This window comes from Mesoplodon densirostris, chromosome 9 (assembly GCF_025265405.1).
Source record: "Mesoplodon densirostris isolate mMesDen1 chromosome 9, mMesDen1 primary haplotype, whole genome shotgun sequence".
Classification (NCBI taxonomy): Eukaryota; Metazoa; Chordata; class Mammalia; order Artiodactyla; family Ziphiidae; genus Mesoplodon; species Mesoplodon densirostris.
Genome location: NC_082669.1, coordinates 87258641 through 87269678, shown reverse-complemented (window position 1 = coordinate 87269678; position 11038 = coordinate 87258641). Strand labels below are relative to the sequence as shown.

The following is an 11038-nucleotide window of genomic DNA, read 5'->3' as shown; positions in this document are numbered from 1 at the left end:
TCCACAACCACGATCTGTTCTCCATTTCTATAATTTGTAATTTCAAGCATGTTGAATAAATGGAAACATCAAATATGTAATCTATTGGGGTTGGCTTTTTTACTCAGCATAATTCTTTGGAGATTCAACCAGGTTGTTGTAAGGTGTCAATAGTTTAATACTTTTTATTGCGATGTGCCAGTTTTTTTTAACCATTCATCCACTGATGGACTTCTAGATGCTTCCAATCTTGTACTATTATGAATAGAGCTGTTATACACATCTGGGTACCTGTTTTTGTGTAAACATAGATCTTTACTTCTCTGGGATAATTGTCCAGAAGTATAACTGCTGGGTCACATGGTAGTTACATGTTAAGGTGTTTTCTTTTGTTGTTATTGTTTTTAACCTGCCAAACAGTACCAGAGCGGCTGCAGTGTTCTTCATTACCACCAGTAATACAACATTATCCAGTTTCTCTGCATCCTCACCAGCATTCAGTCTTGTCAGTAATTTTTATTTTAGTCATTCTGATAAGTGTTTAGTAGTATCTCACTGTGGTTTTAATTAGCATTTCCTAATGGCTAATGATGTTAAATAAACTTTCATGTGCTTATTTGCCATCTGTATGTCTTCTGTGAAATGTTTCTTCATGTCTTTTGCCCATGTTTTAATCAGAATGTTTGATTTTGTACTGGTGAGTTTTGAGAGTTCTTTATTCTAGATATTTTTTTGGATATGTGGCTTGATTCTCCTACTCGGTAGCTTGTCCTTTCATCTTCTTAATAGGGTCCTATGCACAGTAAAAGTTTTTATTTTTAATGAAGTCCACTTATTAATTTTTCCTTTTATGGATCATGTTTTTGGTATCAAGTCTAACAACTCTGTCTAGTCCAAGATATTGAAGATTTTCTCTCTTTTTTTTCCTAAAAGGTTAATAGCTTCACATTTTACCTTTAAGTCTTTGATACATTCTGAGTTAATTTTGTGTTAGCAGTAAGACTGAGATCAAGGTTTATTTTATTGCCTAGGTATGTCATTTTTCAGCAATAAGTTGAAAGACCACCTATCCTCCCTTGAATTGCTTTTGAACTTTTGTCAAAACATCAGTTGGGGATATTTGTGCACATCTATTTCTGTGTCCTCTGTTCTTTTCCATTGATCTGTGTATCTATTTGTCTAGCAATACCACACAATCTTGATTACTGTAGCCATATAATATCTTGAAATTGGGTAGGTGGATTTCTCCTATTTTATTGTTCTTTTTCAAAATTGTTTTAGCTATTTTAGTTTCTTTGCCTCTTCATATACATTTTAGAATAATATTGTCTAGATCTATGAAAAAAATCTTGCTTAGGTTTTGATATGAATTGCATTATATCTGTTTATCAATTTGAGAAGAACTGATATCTTTACTATGTTGAGCCTTCCAATCCATGAACATATATGTCTTCATTTTTTTAGACTTTTTAATCTCTCTCATCAGTTGTGTAGTTTAAACACACAAGTCTTGTACATGTTTTGTTGGATTTACATCTAAAATATTTCATTTTTAAAAAGTATGTTTAATTTTGTTGTCCACATGTTCAATTGCTAGCATATAAATATACAGTGGCCCTCCTACATTCTTTTAGCCACAAATTCTCTCTGTTTTCTTTCATATGAGAATGGTTGATTTCTTCTTCATGCCTACTTCCACTGGGCATAGAATTCTGGGTTGGCATATCTTTTCTTTCAGCACCTGAGAAATATCCTGCCACTTCCTCTGGCTTCTATGGGAGCTGATAAGGAATCTCCTGTTATTTTAATTGTTTTTTTCTCTATAGGTAAATTGTCATTTTTTTTCTCATTACGTTCAAGATTTTTCCTTGTCTTTAGTTTTCAGAAGTTCAATTATGATGTTTCTTGGCATGAGTTTCTTTGTTTGCTTATTTGTTTTTTTCTGTTTGGGGTTCACTCAGCTTTGAATCTGTAGGCTTACGTCTCTTGCCAAATTTGGAATCTTTCATCCAGTACTTTTTCAGCCCTGGCCCCTTGCTCTTCTCCTTCTTGAACTCTCCAGTCAAGAATATTAGCTATTTTGTTATAGTTCCACAGGTTTTCAAGGCTCAGTTCATTTTTTTCAGTATATATTTCTCTGTTTTTCACATTGTATAATATCTATCTTTCTAACTTCCATTTCATTAATCTTTTCTTTGTTCCCTCTATTCTGCTGTTGAGCCAATTACTAAGCTTTTAATTTCAGTTATTATATTTTTTTCAATTCTAAAGTTGCCATTTGGTACTACTTTATATGTTCTATTTCTTTGTTGAATATTTCTATTTCTTCAATGAAATTTTCTGTTTTTTTTCATTTATTTCAAGCATGTTGGTAATTAAATGTTGAAGCATTTTTATCACAGGTGTTTGAAAATTGTTGTTAGATAATTCTAACATCTCTATCATATCGTTGTTTGGCATCTACTGATTGCCTTTTTTATCCAGTTTGAGATCTTCCCAGTTCTTGGCATGACTAGTAATTTTACATTGAACTCTGGACATTTTCCTATTATCTTCTGAGACTCTGGATCTTATTTAAACACTTTTTCCCTCAGACACCACTCCAGAGAGAAGGAAAAGAGGGGCACCACCTCATTACTGCCAAGTAGAGGTAGAAATTCAGGTTCCCACACAACCCCCATTGATAGGTGTGACATGTGCGCGCACATGTGTGTGTGCGTCTGCGTGTGTGTGGGCTCCTTGTTACTGCTGGGCAGGGGTGAGAGTTTGGTGATACAAGCTGTCTCCACTGACATCAGCAGATGTGAACTCATTATCTCTGAGTTAATGTGAAAGTTCTGACCCTCCACTCAGCCCCCAATGTGATTTCTACTGACACCATTGGGAGTGGGGGGTGGGTACTTATTACTGAAACCTGGGAATGAAAGTCCTATCTCCCTATTTGATTTTTTCTGACAACAACCTGGCATGTGTTTGGGGCACTTGTTACAAACTCTTGAGGGTATAAGTCTAGATGCCTCTCTCAGCCTTTGTCAGCATGGATGGAGGCATGGTTACAGCTCCTCTGTGATATTTGCCTAGAGTAGAGTGCTTATTGTCTAAAATTTTTCTATTTTTTACTTTTTCCTTTTCCTCATTTTTTTGGGGGGCGCTAGAGATCAGGCTTTCACTGGGGATTTTTGTCTGTACTTATTGGTGTTTCTGGGTTATCAGCTTCTCATCTCCAAGTCTAATATGTACAAGGTAGAAAGAAAACCCAAGGAACTTACTGTCATTCCTTGGGCCCTGTGGTCCCCAGCTCACTGCCTTCTATACCTTTCAGAGCCTTCTGATGTTTGTTTAGTATATAATGTCCAGGAATTTTAGTTGTACTTAGCATGAATAATAGGGAAAAATATGTTTACTCCATTTTCCCAGAAGTGGTAGTGACCCTTGGCTTTTTAAAATATCCTTTGTTCTTTAGATTTTAGCTTAATATTCCTCCATCTGCAAAACATCCTCTCACTTCCCTTAGGACCTAAGTCATTTGAAAATTAAAGACTCTCATAGAAGTATGCATTTCTCTTCTTCTTAGCATGTGTTTATAATAGAAATTTTAAATAAATTTGACTGATTATTTGATTAATGTGTTTCCTTAATTGGACTCTAAGAATCATGTGTGTAGTGATCATGGCTGTGTTTTAGTTATTATTTTATTCACAGTGCCTAGTAGTCTGCCTGGCATTAATAGTAGATTCTCAATAATCTTTGTAGAATGAATAAGGCAGCACAATAAAGTAGTAAGGGCTTTAGTTTTGCAATTAAATTTTGCCACTTTACTAGAAGTGTAATCTTTATAAGTCTTTTTTGTCCTTTACTTTCTATTTTCTCACATGTTGATATTAAGTGATATAACATGTAAATTTTTTCACTCAATTCATCAGGTGACACGATGACTTTCAATTTCCAATAGCTAGTATTTCTCTTTTTCTGCTTTCTCTCTTTCTAGGAAGCTTCAGTCTTGCTTTTTTGTTTGTTTTACTTTTTTTTCTGTTTTTGGTGACAAGCACAGTGCCCAGGACATGATGGAAACTCAAAAATGATTGAATGGAATTAAATTGATGTGCTTATTATTACTTAATGGAACTTACATGAGTTTTCTGATATAATATCACATACTTAGGAAAATGCAAATAAAAAGAATTAAAATTTATAGGGGGAAAGAATTTTGTTTAGAAGTGAAAAGCTGTTTTGTCAATAATTCACCCATGAACTAGAAGAGTAGCAGGCTGAAAATAGTAAATACATTTCAAGGAAAGAGTACAAATATTTATTCTATAATAAATGCCACAGAAAGTTACAAGAACAAGTCCATTTGTAAACATAAAAAGAATGTGAACTGTGTTTAGAGGCCAAAAAGTCCTCTGAAAAAATAGATAAAAGAATTATTGTCAAATGGAATCAGTTTTATCACTTAGAGTCGGGAAAAGGGAACAAGGAAAAATGGACTTCAACATACATACTTGACACTGCTCATGGGAGAGAAAAAGAGAGAGAAAGAAAAGGGGTTCAAAGCCTTTTGCTGACCTTTTTTTCAGCAGATCAGGTCTGGGGCCTGGGTTTGCAGCACTGCCCACAGGGTGACTGTAAAGGGGTTATCCTTGGGGCTAAGAATGCCTATTGAATTTTGGACAGTGTGATATACACAGCATAGCAGATGGCCCATCTCCTGAGAAAGCTGTAATTTACGGTTGTAAGAAAGGAAGAGAAAATCACAAAGAAATCCAGAACATCTCTGTTCAGATGTGAATGAAAATGCTGAGGCAGTGAATGTGTATAAATGATGGTAAATTTTTATTGAAGATATACTATGAGCTTGGTACTGCTCTATGAGCTTTACATGAATTAAATCATTTGCCCTATTATGACTGGTGTTCATACCATGACATTCATGTCGGGATACAGAAGTTACCACATTCTTGTAGGTTTATTAATACTACCTCTCTTCTCAGGTTGGAAGTTGGGAGATGATGTCTGGGATGGGAGAAGAGATAATTTACACTCCACTGCTATGCTTTCTGTTATGGGTAGAACTGTTCCCCCACATTCATATCCTGAAGTATTAATCCCCAGTACCTCAGAAAGTGACCTCATTTGAAAATAGGGTTGTCGCAGATGTAATTAGTTAAGCTGGGGTCACAGTGGAGTTGGGTAGAACCTAATTTCTGTTGTTTAAGCCACCCAGTTTGTGGCACTTTGTTTTGGCAGCCCTAGCAAGCTAACACACTTTCCATGGAGCACTGACCTTCAGAATTTTGAAGCTTATGTATCCTTTTGAAAATATAAATCGAACAACGGAAGTTCTCTCTTGAAAAATGCAAATAGCCACAATTTCACATACAGTTTCCAAAGTTCACAGGTGTTTTGCCGTCCATCTACAGATCCCACCCAGTCTCAGGTCAGACTGAGAACCTTTGTCCTAGAGTCCGTGTGACCTCACCTGACCCCTTTCTTAGGTGATGCCTCCTGAACACATGGCCCTGCACCTAACACTTCCCATGAAAAGAACCACTCTTTACTATGCAACAGTATCTTGCAACAACAGAGGACAATTCTGCTCTTCAGAGCTGGTCCGGTGGAGCTGTGACTCACATCAGTGTATTCAACTTAGAGATACCATGGGCCTTACCACAGTCCCCTGCTAAAGCATACAGCTGCTTTTCTATGTCCTTTTTCTTGTTTTAAATTAAAACAATCTTTCTCTTGTAATTGCTACATGTAATTTATAGGGCAAGTATAGAAATAGGGAGAGGAAGCTGTTGTTGTTTTGGTGTGCCGTAGGGAAAGAACTTGAGCTCAAAGGGACTACTTCTATTTATATTTAAAACTCCAAATATAATTTTGGGGGCTGTCGGGTAAAAAGAAAAGCAAAGAGACTGAGGAAGTGGTTCATGGAAGGCTAGACGGGCTCTTGCAGAGGAGGTGAGAGGGAGTCAAAAACTTACTCTGCTTCCTTCACCCTCTACTTGGCACTGTGAGTGTTTGCACATATTCTGGATCTCACAGAGTATGTTCTGTGTGCATGACGCTGAAAGGCTTTATGAAGAGAAATGTAAGAAGCACCTGCCTTACATCCTTCTCTGTGTGTGTTTGTAGCTGTGTCTTGCTGTCTAGAGGTTGGTTTTCTCCTCCCACTCAAATAAGACCTATCTCTGTTACTGTGGTGAAAACTCTGTGAAAATCAGTCTGTCTTCTGTTGTCATTTGCTAGACCCAGATAGAATTGCCCTCACCGTGGCTCCATGGTGTGCTTGAAGAATGTCCTTTACCTGTGTTTATATGATTTTTTCTCTGTCATTCGCTTTGTGGAAGAGATACCTTGTCTTGATATTGCCAATGCCCCTCATATATCGACTCACAAGAGTGAGTCTGTGTTTTTCAGCTGTCATTATTATCCTCAAACAAACATTAAACACAGTCTGGCAGATAATCTGGCCTGCACATGGAATGAAATGTCAGAAAGCCCGGTTGCACCTGATATTTGCCGCCATAGGATGGAGGGATCATCTTCTGGGATACTTCCTCTCGTGCTGCTCTTCTCCAGTACTGGCCTCTCTGTCTGGAATGATCAATTATTTGTGCCTCTGGAAATCCTGCTCACGTTTCACCATCTGAGGCACATGCCACCTCCAGGAAGCTAGATCTCTCAACCGCATGGGATTTTGACATTTCATGATTTTCCTTAGGTCATAGTATGATACTTAGGGGGAATCTGTCTACCCGTGAGATCATAAGGCCCTGAGGACAATGCCTGGCCTTATTCATTTTGCAGTCTCCCTCAGTACTCCACACATGATGCTCACAACAGAGTGCTTTGGGATTTTTATTCCTGAAGCCTTCTAACACTTAGTCTTCCTACATTAATCAGAATTGGGGTTGCCTTTTGAATTTGAGGTAGAAAGTACTTTGGCAGATGCAAACTTGAAGAATGGAGGCAAAGGGGCATCAAAAGAGAAGCCAGGGCTTCCCTGGTGGTGCAGTGGTTGAGAATCTGCCTGCCAATGCAGGGGATGCGGGTTCGAGCCCTGGTCTGGGAAGATCCCACATGCCGCGGAGCAACTAGGCCCGTGAGCCACAACTACTGAGGCTGCGCATCTGGAGCCTGTGCTCCGCAACAAGAGAGGCCGCGATGGTGAGAGGCCCGCACACCGCAATGAAGAGTGGACCCTGCTTGCCACAACTAGAGAAAGCCCTTGCACAGAAACAAAGACCCAACACAGCCATAAATAAATAAATAAATAAATAAATAAATAAATAAATAAATAAATAAATAAAAAGCCAAGCATTTGAAGCCCTTAAAAAAAAAAAAAAAAAAAAAAAAAGAGATGCCAGTCACTATCATTTACTGAGATCTTACAGAATGCCATGAAAATGTAGTAGGAATTTATAAGACAGGAAAATAGAGAGTAAGGGAGCAAGTTGAAATGGGGACATTTAGAATGAGTTAAAGATTGTAGGGCTTCCCTGGTGGCGCAGTGGTTGAGAGTCCGCCTGCCGATGCAGGGGACACGGGTTCGTGCCCCAATCCCGGAGGATCCCACATGCCGCGGAGCGGCTGGGCCCGCGAGCCATGGCCGCGGAGCCTGTGTGTCCGGAGCCTGTGCTCCGCAACGGGAGAGGCCACAGCAGTGAGAGGCCCGCGTACAGCAAAAAAAAAAAAAAAAAGATTGTAAAATATTTAGATTTATATAGCAGTTTGTTTTCGAGGAACTTAAAGGAATTACAGTAATATAGGCACAGGTCAATCTCTTGCTATAAATTTTATAGCAGAAACAACATAACGCCTGAAATCAAATGAGAATTCAGCGCTTGTGGGATGAAGACGTGATGTACTTGGAGCTTTGGAAGAAAGAGGACCACTGGCCTGCCAGAGGATGGTAGAAAGCCAAGACTCATTTCTAGACTTCAGCCTTACTCAACTTAAGGAAGATACACGGAGGAGAGGGGTGGAAAACAGCGGTGAGAGTGAACCAGATTATGAACAGGGTGAAAAGATAGATAAGATGTTAGTATAAATGCAAATTATTGGCCCCTGGCTGTAATCTGCTTAGTTACAGAGGCAGCACTGCTCCCCTCCCCAAAACTTGAATTTTAGATACCTGCAATCTAACAAGTCTGATAGTAGGAAGCTTTTTATAGTGATAAGAACACTTAAAGTGAGACTTACCCTCTTAGTAAATGTTTAAGCATACAATACAGTGTTGCTAATTATAGCCACAATGTTTTACAGCATATATATGGAACTTAATCATCTTGCATAACTGCTTTTTAAGACATGCCTCAGGCTGCCTTAAATCAAGATAGCCATCCCTCCCATTAGGCCTCTCACTGGAAAAAAAACACTGAGTAATTCACAGTGAGTGACCCTAAAATAAGACTGAGAGTGTTTTTTCTCTGGATGTAATGCAGAGTGGGTACAAAAGTGAGTACAGGAAGTTGTATATATTGACAGAAAATTAGAGTGGAGAAGGGAAACAGCCCAGCTTACCATCGTTTGTGTGGTAAATATTTATCCAAAACTAACTACGTGTCAGTAAACATCCCTGTGGTGGGAAACACACTGGTACATTTGGGGAATAATAAGGGCGATTTGGCTTAGAGCAGTAAAAAATAGGAGAACAGGATAGTAGGAGATGACCTGAAAGGTGGCCTGGACCAGATGAGGAGGCAGTAAGCAGCTGGGTTTTATTCTAAGTGTGATGCCTGGACCCTGGAACCTTTTGAGCAGAGGAGTGACATAACAGGATTTAGTTTTTACAAGCTCTGTCTGCCTGCTCCGTGGAGAATGAAGGGTGGGAGGGCAGGCACAGAAGCAAGCCGGCTAGCAGGGAGGCTGCTGCATTGGCTGAGGTGAGAGTTAATGATAACACACAAGGATGGTGGCAGGGGAGGCAGCAAACGTGACTGGTTTAGGAAATGCTCTGATATATACATAAGCTGCCAAGACTTGCTGATAGATTTATTGCAGGGGAGACGGAGAGAGAACTCAAAGATGGCTTCTGGGTTTTCAGACTTAGCAACTGAGTCAGTTAAAGAAGGAGCAGGCTCTGGAGGGGTGATTAAGGCTGCTGCTTTGGGCAGATGCTTAATAGACACCCAGTGGAAATGATGAGTAAGCTATTGGATATGAGCCTGGGATTCAGGGGGAGATCAGGGCTGGATATATACCTTTAGTAGTCATTAGCAGAGAGGTGGTATTTGCATGCAGGGTCTGGGTGAGACCATAAGGAAGAGTGTTGATAGAAGAGGAGATGGACCCCTGGACTGAGTCTCGTGGCACTCTGGTAATTAAAAGCAGGAAGGAGAAAAGGAGCAAGCAAAGAAGGCTGAGAAGGAGAGGCTGCTGAAGAAGCGGAAGCATTAGGAGGGTAGATGTCAAAAACAAGAACATGTCCAATGCTGCTCACAGCTTGAGAAAGGTGAAGTTGGAGAGGTGACCACTGGGCACGGCAAGATGAAGGTGCTGATAAATTGAAGTACGTTGAGTGGAGAGCAAGAAGTGAGGAAACTGAAATAGCTCTTTCAACTAGGTTTAGCTATAGAGGGAGCAGTAGATAGAAACAGGGAGACTTCACCTATCGTAACAGGAGGGAAGGTGGAATTGAAGGGTATGGATGCAGGTAAAGGTTGACTTGATTTTGAAAACAAGAAGTTGTTATTTTCACATGAGAAGAAGAATGGAAAAAAACTGTATTTTTTTCAAAAGCATTCATCACCATATTTGTTGCCTGATGAGATGTTAGATCACAAAAGAGTGAAAACTGCAGTAGGGCTTGTGAATATTCACTTGGTGTAAATTTGTTTTCATGCTTCACATTCATACACAAGTTGTTTCAATCAGTCATTTTAGTTTTCAGAAAAGCTTTCGAGTCAATTCTGTATAGAAAAGTGAATAATACAAGAACATTTTAAATTGCTGTTTGGCGTCAACGTGAAATAAAATTATGCTTCGATTACTCTCTTCTGTCCCACGAGTCTCTCTAGAAGTATAAAAATACAATAGTGGAATAGTCAGTGCTAACAGGTAATTCTACAAATGGTCATGCTTCTGAACTGTTATGTATTGCAGTAAGCATAAATAAATAAACAAAACCCAGCTTGCTCTGGTCAGTCTTTGCAATATTCAGAATTTTAATGCTGTGTTTGCCTCTGCTTTGCTGAAAACAGTGGGCTAGGAATTTAGCTGCTCTATGACCACTCAAATATATAAAATTGTTGACAAGGGACCAGTATTTTAAGAGCTCAGTGTCTTCTTAATGAAGTCGTGTTAATAGATTTTCTTCTAATTTTGGTATCATAGTAAAATATATGTAACATGAAATTTACAATGCTACCCAATTTAAATGAAGAGTTAAGTGGTATTAAAGACATTCATACTGTTGTACAACCAACACCACCATCCACATCCAGAACTCTTTTCATAATAATGTGGAATGTTTCCTGAACATTGTTGAGCAGGTGTCATGCTAATCTTCTCTGTATTGTTCCAATTTTAGTATATGTGCTGCTGAAGTGAACCCTGGTACACATTTTAATGAAAACACTTATTTACATAAAGAAGAAAAAATTATAGAGACTGTCTGAAAGACAAGCAAGATCCATTTAATGACTATTATAAAACTAGGACTTTGATCAATTCTATAATGCTCCCTATCAGAGTATTGAGGTATGGAAGGTGAGTAAAATACTTTCTGATTCTACACGCAGAGACAGAATATAGGGATAGGTTATCTGATCCAAAATGATCATTGCTGTATTTTCCTAATTTATCTGGTTGAAAATGAAACAACTGAAAAGTGATTAAATCTAGATTAAATGAGTTCTTAATATATGCCAGGCACTATGCTAAATAATGCACAATGCATTGTCTAGCTTAATTCAAAAAGAATGCAATGAGGTAATTCCCTTATTTTCATTTTAAAGATAGTAAAACTAAGATTCAGAAATAGTAGTATAATTAACTACACATGGTCTTACAACCAGTAAGCTACAGGTGAAAGACATGGCTCTGGGTCGGCCTG

At 38.6% G+C, this 11038-nt stretch overlaps 1 pseudogene; it reads right to left on the bottom strand.

The window, feature by feature from the left end:
* Positions 1 to 10439: 10439 nt before the first annotated feature.
* On the bottom strand, positions 10440 to 10535 carry LOC132496551 (U6 spliceosomal RNA; annotated as a pseudogene).
* Between the last annotated feature and the right edge of the window lie 503 nt (positions 10536 to 11038).